Source organism: Equus asinus, chromosome 18, assembly GCF_041296235.1.
Source record: "Equus asinus isolate D_3611 breed Donkey chromosome 18, EquAss-T2T_v2, whole genome shotgun sequence".
Classification (NCBI taxonomy): domain Eukaryota; kingdom Metazoa; phylum Chordata; class Mammalia; order Perissodactyla; family Equidae; genus Equus; species Equus asinus.
In genome coordinates this window covers 27,242,757-27,253,196 of record NC_091807.1, presented here as the reverse complement: position 1 = coordinate 27,253,196, position 10,440 = coordinate 27,242,757, and the positions used below count along the sequence as shown (strand labels likewise).

Below are 10,440 nucleotides of genomic sequence, written 5' to 3'. Positions count from 1 at the left end.
TAACTTCATTCACACTGTGATGTAATGATTTACAGCGTTGAACTACGATTGGCAGGGCTAACTCTCACTTCCTCACTCTCACAGCACTGGCTCATGGATCTCATCCAGAAATCCATATCCTTTAGTCCTTCCCTCACCTCCAAGCTAACAATTCCTTATACTCTTACTTTCTTCCTTATTCAACCTAAACCTCACTTTTCTTCATGTCAAATTTCCACTCTCCAGTTCACTAAACCCTGCTAATCTTGACTTTCTACCATGTGTCCTGCAGTTTCTCAAACCTACATCATTGAATCGCTCCTACCTCCCTAAGTAGCCAATCACCATGGGAGGAGATATGATTGTGTGAATGCTATTACAGTGTGATGACTTTGAACTTCAACTAGGACCTCAATGCTACTTGGTAGGGCTTGTTACTGACATGTTGTCTGTCCTGTCCTCTACTCTTCTACATGAACAATTACAGACATTTACAGTTCAAGCCTCCCACCTTTTCCTGGCCCCTTCACTTTTCCTTATGGAAAAGCCTAATCTCTTATTTCAAAGAGGAAATGGAAACTATCAGGTGTGAGTTGCCTTAAATTTTACCTACGCTATCTTATAAACTTCTCTCTCACTACATCCAAGCTCTTAGGCCTTCTTTGCATTCCCACATTGAGTGGCCTGGCTCTCTCCTCACATACTGTCCAGATGACTCATGTCAGGGGTTGGGTCCCACAGGACTGGAACAAAGACAGTAGTTTCTACTCCAGACAGCACAGAGTAGAGAGGAGTCTAAAGTCATTGTCAACATACAGTGCCATTATATCATGAGTATAATTAGAAAAAATTCTAATATTCTTCACGTCTGGAATACCATCTTCAAAACTACATTGTGATAAACAAAAACCTCCAAATTAGTCATATTAATGTAGCAAATTATATTAAAACCTAAAAATAAGTTCCTATCCTTTGCTTCACTTCCAAAAATTGATCCTAAAACAATAATTGGAGAAGTAGGTTCCAGTATTATGTACATGTATATAAATAATATCAGAAAGTTGTAAACCTAAATATTTGTCCATAAGAAGGATTAAATAAATTATAATTCATTTGCATATAAGGTTTTATGCAACCATTAAATAGTATATTAGAAGATTTTTAATGACATGAAAATGATCACAATGTAATGTGTTTTGAAAAATAAATTACATAGGGGGCTGGCCCGGTGGCCCAGCGGTTAAGTTCACACATTCCCCTTCTCAGCGGCCCGGGGTTTGCTGGTTTGGATCCCGGGTGCAGACATGGCACCGCTTGGCATGCCATGCTGCGGTAGGCGTCCCACATAAAAAGTAGAGGAAGATGGGCACGAATGTTATCTCAGGGCCAGGCTGCCTCAGCAAAAAAGAGGAGGACTGGCAGTAGTTAGCTCAGGGCTAATCTTCCTCAAAAAAAAAGAAAGAAAAAGAAATTACATAAAACCATGTATAGAATTTACCAATGTTTTGAAAATATGTACCCAAAATATTCACAGGGTTACCTCTTGGCAATGGAAGGATTATAGAGGATTTAATCTTGTTCTTTATGTACAAAATTATTTCAACAATAATGATAATGAATGTTATATTTTAGGAGTGCATTCTGAAGCATGCATATTTTGACTTTCCATTTCAGAAGATATATATATAAAATGTGTGTGTTTATAATATATATGATTAGGTATAAAGAGCACTTTGGTTTGCTAATGTCAGATTAACTGTATATCATCTACGTCAGAAAAAAAATTCAGGGTGCTTTAAAGAAAACCTGAAAATGGATCAAGAAAGCTGACAAAGAGTTAAATATTCTGGCATTGAGATTCTGCTCATTTTCATAAAATACACAGTTCTTAAATGTTCACTTTCCTCTGTTTGCATAAAGACTGATAAATCTCGCCCAGGCCTAACTGCATTGATTTGATGATCAAAACAGGCATTTCCTCTTCCTCATGCCAGGAGGGGGCTTTTTTTCAGTAGACCAAACACAAAAGCCTTTCTTCCTAATTTCCCATTTTGACACGAGTGAATAATAACCATCTTTCTACCCCGTACCAGATCTCATTCTAATGAGTATTAAAATCCTTTTTGGAAATGTATTAATGCTCCAGTGCTAAGATCCTTTTGAGAAAATACTATAGTGTAAAGTCTGAAGAATCAGAAATCCACTTGTGTTTTGCATATGGAAGGCAGACGAGACAATCATTTATTGTGGAGAAAAAAAGCTTTGCTCTATTGGGCTGTTACAAAAGCTGTAATTTTATTTTGAAGTTCTCAAGTTTTGTTCTCCTGGTTTATGGTTTTGTGCTAAAATTATGGCTTCGTAATGGGTTGTAAGGCATACTTTATGCACTGTCATAATTATAAGCTATTACAGTTCATTCTTTGTATCAGGATGGTTTCATGGACATTTAAATGAAGTTTCTGACAATGAAGCTACAGCTTCAATAGTACTACATTATGGCTACTCCTGGTGGTGTGCAGTCTCTCCGTTTTTCTATTGTAAACTATTGTGGGGAGGAGAGTGGGATTTAAAACCTCAGCTGCTTGCCTCACACTGTGCCCCAGCACGACATGTAGATTTATCAATCCATTTGTATTTAAATAACTTATATGCTTTTTGCCTCACTGAGCCACAAGACCATCAAAGAGAAAAATCACTCTGGTGAGTTCAGTTTCCTCTTGCCAAGGAAGACACCTGAAAGTTTGAAAACATAAAACACAGTGAGTCGTTCATCCTTTTCCCTTGACATGAGAAAGTGGCATTGAGATGTTGTTGCTTACTCTCCGATGTTTACATATTAGAAATGGTCTGTTAGCATGTGCCGGAGCCGTTTGTCACAGTATTTATGATATTGTCTATGCTTTCAGCTTCTGATTTCTTATTTAGAGGCTGTTGGAAATAGTCACCTAATTTGCAATCTCCTGCAGTGGAGGATTCAATGAGAACACATCGTTCCAGCAAGGGTGTTGGCTGAGTAGACTCTTGGATAAGGTGTAACTAATAATTTTAAACATCCCATGTGGCAGTAGAGTTTTATTATAGGTGACAAAGTGACCAAGGTTTCAGTAGTTTTGTAAAGGAATTCCATTGAAGTCAATGAAGGATCACGTAATAATATGAAAATGGGATTAAGTACTGAATGCCAAATTTCCACTTAAAATGACCTTCAAGAAAACAAAGAAAATCCAACTGAGAAAAAAAATGTACTAAGAAGACACTATGTGCTCCCAGAGAGCAAGAATGTGAAAAGCATTTACTTAGGGCTCCCGTAGCCCCTTAATCCAGGCCCTATTATGCATAGGAATTAGAGCCCATATGGTCTTCTAGCAAATTGTCCCACATCAGTGGGAGAGTATTTATTTCATCAATGTGAACTAAGTATTTTTAAATCATTACTGAGAAAATACAGCCTTCTAAAGAATATAATGTATTCTTTAAAAAGAAGTCAAAGATACCACAAAAACATCTCACTCGTATTTGGTTGTAGAATCTGTTTGGCTTCCATCTGAAGGACTCCCAGTTCTTGCATATTTTAACACTTCCATAAAGCTGTAAATAAGGGGGTTGCAGCCTGTTTTCGCTCACTGCTTTAGAATTCACTAATGAAGACGAGAATGAGGAATTCCAAATATATAAACAGCCCTCAGTGGATGAAGAAATGAATCCTGCCAGATTGATAATTGCCCAGCAAGACTCAAATCTCAGACACCTGCCCGAACTCCCTCCTATAACACAGAAGGGCCAGTGATGTAGGCTTTTTTTTAACAGGGAATTATTGCATGATAATTATCCACATCATAAAAATGAATCAGTTGCAAAATTTTGGACATTAAAACAACCATTTTGACTGATTTTGCGCTAGAGGAATTACCTGGTTAATTGCTTGGCCATAAGCATTGATTTGGTGGTTGAAGTTACATTCCTATTAAAACTGTCTTCTGCTTGCTGTGTATACAGCCCAAGTGAATCTCAAGAAAATTACTTATGTACATCTCTAAAAGAGGACACAGCACTTCAAACCAATTAGCCATAATATTTTGAGGCAGTTATTCTTGTGGATAATGTTGGTTCATGTGTGGAAAGTGAAGAATAAGACCTATAAATCAAACTGTGTTATTCTAACATCCACTTGAATTCACACACCGGTGAAACTACAAGGCTAATGCTAAGAAAGAAAGGGCAGTTTCTTTGCTCAGAGTTGCCTGTGTTAGCTTTAAAAAAGTACAGAGTACAAACAATATTGTAGTCAGAGAAAAAGAAAAGGGTAAAAATATCAAGAGTACAATCATTCCATTATCCATCACCAGAAATATTTATAAAGTCTGGTCTGTTGTTCCATATGTGTTCATTGTGAGTATTCTTACAGAATTAGCTAATATTAGGAAACTTACATTCTAAAATAGTATTTCCAAACTTTTCTGATAAGAATCAACTTGGGAGCTTATTAAAAGAAAGAAACAAACAAAAAGCAAATTTCTAGGTCGCTCACTCAGAGATTTTGGGAGTCGGTTTATCTGTTTTCATACTTTAATAAACTCTCCTTTCCCCAGGCCCCTTGATTCTTATCAGCTGAGAAATTTGAGGAAAATTATTCTAAAACTGCTGATAAGCAAAATGAAAGTCAATAGCTTGCCAAATCTGTAAAGCACAATGAAAAATTAAATGATAAAATTTTTCTTAAAAAATAAATAGTTGTGGGGCCGGCCCTGGTTGCCTAATGGTAAAGTTTAGCCCACTTCACTTCAGTGGCCCAGGTTTGGTTCCTAGGCTTGGACATCCTCCACTCGTCTGTCAGTGGACATGGGGTGGTGGCAGCTCAAATACAAAAAAAAGGAAGATTGGCAATGGATGTTAATTCAGGGCCAATCTTCCTCAGCAAAAGATAAATAAATAAAAAGTAAATACTTGTAATAAATTGAATGGTTATTCTATACTAGGCAGCTCTATAATAAGGATAAAATCCCATTGGCTAATATTTCGACTTATTTGTGGCTAATACCTTAGCATTCTCAAATTGTAAAATTCGTCAAAAGAATGAATAGAATTTATTTTTTCATTTAAAGGAGAAAATATCCAAATTGTGCAATTTAGAAAGTAATTATTTAAAAATATCTTATTACCAAGTAAGTGATGTTACTTGAAGAAAATTTAAATTGATATAGATATAAAGAATTAAAAATCATCTATAATCCAATTTCCTAAAATTAACTGCTATTAACATTTCATTGAATATATTTCTAGACATTTTTTAGTCATGGAATCTTGATTATAATTAGTTTCTCAATAAATCTCAATTCAACCTTTTTTTCCTTCTCGTGTGGTTGAAGGGTAGTAAAGGGCATGTTGGCAACGAGCAGAATAAGTGGGCGAAAAATAGAGAGAATTAATACTATTTTTGGTGCCCAGCTCTCCTTCAAATAATTTTCACACAATGTATGTAAGAACATGTATTTTTCATTTTTTAAATCTTTGTTTCAATGACCAGCTAATCTTAGTTTGTCGTTACAGTGGCTAAAACAGACTATTAAAGGGTCAGTCTTGCTTTTTAAATTTATTTTCCTGGTAATACCCTCCAACCAGGCTAGTATTTGGAATGAAGCAGCCATGAAGTTGCGGCTGGTCATCTCTGCCTTGATCAATGTCTTACTTCTAATTGGACCAATCATTATCAATGAGGACCACAGGGAGAGCAGCACTCCCCAGAATATGTCATTGTGTAAGCGTTGGGCACATCCAAGCTCTTCTAAGGTCAGAGGTTTATTTTAATAAAACCGAATTATCAATAGGACTTATGAGAAACCTAAATTGCTTTAAAAATAAGCATTTTCGACCTTTTTTATGAGGAAAGATAATTGTCTTTACTAATTTTATCACAGAAAGCCTTTTTCTTTTTAACTTTTTTGAAGAATAATTGGCAAATATAGTCGTATATATTTAAAGTATACAACATGATGATTTGATATACATACACATTGTGGAATGATTACCAAGATCAAATTAATGAACACATCCATCGCTCCACATAGTTACACAGGTAACACTTTTGTTTGTGTGTGGGTGGTGAGAATTCTTAAGATCTACTCTCAGCAACTTTCAAGTATACAATACCGTCTTATTAACTACTGACTTTTTTCCAGCTCTTCTTACTTCATTTTCTCATATGTATTTTCCTGCTACTCTCTTTGATTCTTTTTCTTTCATGAATGGATTCTTTTTAGTCACTTGCATCTCTTGCGCATTGTCAACTCAGCTTTCTAAAGCCCTTTTGGTGGAAGGAAGACATGGAAATCTCTCCAACAGCTTTGAACACTGTGTGTGCAACCTGCTGTGAACGTTTTAAGAGAAAGTGGCAGGTCTCTGCAGCATTTTGCTGCCCTTTTCATCAACAATGTTCCCCAAAGCCTTGAATTTATCAAGTGTTCTATGTGATAAATGTCTATAAATGTAAATAAATGTCTACCAAGTAAAAATGAGAAACTTAATAAGAATGGTGCAATCCTTGTAATATTGTTGGGATGTGAATTATAACAATAGTTCCTGGAGGCTTGTGTTTAATTTAGGAAGCAGTAATCTTTTATGGAGATGCTCCTGAGCCAAATAAGAATGTTCCAGCAGGGGCAGAAGTTAGGGCAAATGTCTGGAGATTCATCTTGCAGGTGGGTACTAAATTCTCATGCTTCAGAGGAGTCCCTGAAGTTCCAAGAGCCCACCAGCTGTTCCAGAAGCTGCTTGGGAGTTTCAGTCCATTCTACTAGGATGAGCTCCATACACCATTGCTGCCTACATGCCCCTGATTGCTTTGGCTTTCAATTTCAAATGAACAAGCCAAATGCAATACCTGATGGGAAGGAACTGTCCCTAAGAACATGTAAACCAGCACAGCCACCAGGGATAGTAGGATTTTTCTGAATCAGAGAGAGGCTGACATGCCAAAACTGACACTAGTTTGGAAATATAGAACCCACAGACTCCAAGCAGATCAAAGTAAGAGCAGCTGTATTTTATACAGGAAATAAAACAAGAAAGGAAAATAATTTTGGACATGCTGTTTCAAAGAACACAAACTGCATTCACATTTAATGACATAATCGTGATTAATGTAGCTTGGGGACTGGGTAGCCATACCAGGCCTTTATCAATTATCTGAATGAATAATTTTCTTTTCTACCTCTTTTAAAATGTAGAAGCAGATCAGAAGAAATCTAATTAGAAATCAGAATGTCCAAATTTTAATGATGTCTTGAACAGCTCAGGTTTCTTTTCTACTTAAAAGTATTTTCAAAATGAAAGAGAAGAAAATTCAGAGATGACTTTCTGATATAATTAGCTTTTAACCTGCATTTCTGAAATTGGCTATGTCTATGTAATACATTATGAAAGTGATTCAAGATAAATAATCTTTTTTCCTTTAAAAAAGGGGAGAGGGACAAACTGCTTAGAAGTCTTGAAATGTGAATTACGCCAATTGGTCCTTTGGGAAATCTCTCTCTTAGTTCAAACTGATCCCCTTGGGAAACAGTGAATCTCATTGCTTAATAAGCATAATGGAGTTTTTATATTGTACAGAACTGTTGTCAAAAGGGCTACGGATGTACTGCAGAGCTTTTAAAGCTAAGATTTCTGACAGGGAATGAAGACTATTCTGGCTGCACAAAAACATCTCTGTGAAGCCACGTACTTGTCTTTCTTCTTTGAGACTTAGTTGAGTATTTGAAACCCATATATTTTAAGTTCTTCCGAAAGAATACAGTCCTAATTTTACCAAAATTATACTCTGGCAAACAAATGTACTCTCTAAGACTGAAAACAGTCACTTTATTGATGGAAAAATCCCAGAAGTTTCAGGATCTTGCCTTGTCAATCGACTCTTAAAAGAGACTCAGGGAATGATTCCTCCTAGAGTGAATGAAACTGAAAGACTATCATTAGAAAAGAAAATTCCATCTGGATAAAGAAAGAGTTTTATACACCTTTCTACTATAAACACTGGCCCAAAGACATGAATTTTGTATCCACTGCTACATTTCCAAAGTCAAGTCTATTTTGACTTGAACAGAAGATGGGGCAAAGTGTAAAGGTGATAGAAAAGTCACTGTGAGTTTTGTAAGTTATAATTTTTACAGAAACAGGCTTCACAACTTCTCTTTCCCAACTTCTCCCTGAAGAAATTTAAAGGGTGTCTTTGAGTGACAAGAGCTGCAATGAGAAGTACTGGAGACTCAGAGCTCTAGAATGCCCAGCAGTAGAGGTATTTCTGATCACACACATGGACTATGTTACTTATTCTCCAAGCAGACTCTGACAACTCACCCACTGTAAGTCCATGTGGTCAGTAATCAACCCAAGTGATCATGCTTTGCCATTGTCAAGTCCTGTTGACACCTATCACTTTCAAAGCCCCATCCTATGCATAATAAAGGTATCACCTAAGTAAATTTTTTGCAAGACGTAAGGTCCATGACATCACTTTGAGTCACTGTTGTGTCAGAAACCTTGTGATGAAGCTGAGACCCTCAGTTATCCTTTTTCTCACCATCACTTTATTAACAATCTTGACTCTTGCCATCACTTTCTTGACAATCATACTAACAGCAATTCTGGTTTTTGCCTTTCAGTAAATTCTCAGAATACATTTCCCAGGGAACCATGTTTGTGTGTTTCTTTTCTTATTCAGGCATTCATGTTTTAGATACACCTGGGCACTTTCTTGTCAGCTTTTAGTTTCTTTATCTAATTATGGGCTTTGTTGGGGTCAATGAATGAGTGGTAAATGAAAGAAGGGTTTTGTAACTATACTGGCCCAAATCTAATCTAAACTAGCATTTACCAAAATGTAACAGTGGGAAAGCTACTTAACATCTCTAAGCCTCAGTTTGTTCTTCTAGAAAATAGAGATGATAGCATCTATCTCATAAGGTAATTAATTGGAGGGATTATAATAAGATAATAATGTGTGTAAAACGCTTAGCATAGTGTTTAACACCTGGAGAGTGCCCAATTTATATAAAAAATCTGTTTTTAATACCTAAGCTACTCTCCAATAGAAAGGTGCGTTGGAAAATGCTGTTAACTTTTCTACTTCAACACTGCAGTAGACACTCCACTCCAGATGGTTGAATCTATAACCGTCATCAACACATTAGTGAGAAGTCACTCTCCGTGTGTCTGTGGCCCACAAATCCCTCAGTATAGACCTGAGCAGCTCAAGATTAATAGGAGGAGTGTGAACTGAGTCATGAAAGTGCAGCAGCGGATCCTGACTTTATTCACAATTTAGATATTTCGTTCATTGTAGATTTTTCTTGCTTTAATTTTAGGTTTTTTAAATAGTGAATGAAAATATTATTTATCTTGATTACTGATTTTTGGTGCCCTCTTAATTTGCATATCTTAGGTGAATGCCTCACTTGCCTGACCCTGGTCCCAATCCTGGCTCCTGAGTCTTAGGATCTCCTCTGTCCTCACCCTAGCACATGTAGAATGGTGTAAGCCCCTTTGCCTTGAGCTCGCTTCCATCAGTTGATTATGATAGCCCCTAGGGTCATTGCTGACTGTCAGAGCCACCATCAGCAGTCACTTGAAAATCCTCCTGTAATATGAAATTGAGTGCAATTTTAGCTCGACTAATGACACTCACTACGAGCTGGTGTCTCCACCCACGCACACATTCCTGACCTCCATTGAGTTACCTGGCCTGAGATGGGACTCCCACCCAACTCTACAGGATGTTTAGGAGAGGTAAGGTGGTCAGTGATCTTCAATTCCCCAGAACATTTAAAGTTCATCCAACAGCAAGTTATAGTTCACTGTCCCTTGTCCTCTGATGAGCTGGACTCAGAATTTTAATGAAAAGAATAAAATATCTAACTAAATTCCATCCTCAGAGAAGATTAGGCATTGGAAGAAAACTGACACAATGCAGACAGAATTCTTTCATTCATTCAGCATTATCCTAACTCTAAGACTCATCATTTCATGTTGTTATCAGCTCCGTTTGATAAGTTAAAACATTGAGGGCGAGAGAGATTTATTTATAAAGAATCCCAATGGAAATTAGAATCAAAGCTATAAAAAGCATCCACAACTAGAGGTTACTTTTACATCTGAGTCTTTTGAGTCCTTTTCCAAGCTCTTGCAATTACATTGCCTGAGGTGCTCTCCAATTTCCAGTTTAGGAAGAATAAAATGTATCATAATGCTTACAGGTGGCATGGGGTATGCTCCCCAGCCCTGCCCACAGATCTCCACCCACTCTCAGCCAAGCCTCAGATGTTCATGTTGGTCAAGTTATAGCGTGACCTCCTGTCCTGGTTTTAGCACTGGAAGTCTTGCAGCCCAGGCCAACAAGGAGGGTTGGTCTCCCTAGGTGCTGACCAGAAGTGTCCTCCACATTGCAAATGCGCATTGACTTTCTTTTCTTGT

The 10,440-nt window shown here is 37.1% G+C and overlaps 1 protein-coding gene across 10 annotated transcripts in view; it reads left to right on the top strand.

Annotated features, from left to right (window-relative positions):
* Positions 1-10,440, top strand: part of GRIK1 (glutamate ionotropic receptor kainate type subunit 1) — a 362,404-nt gene that overhangs the window by 195,846 nt on the left and 156,118 nt on the right. The gene's annotated exons all lie outside the window — the stretch shown is intronic.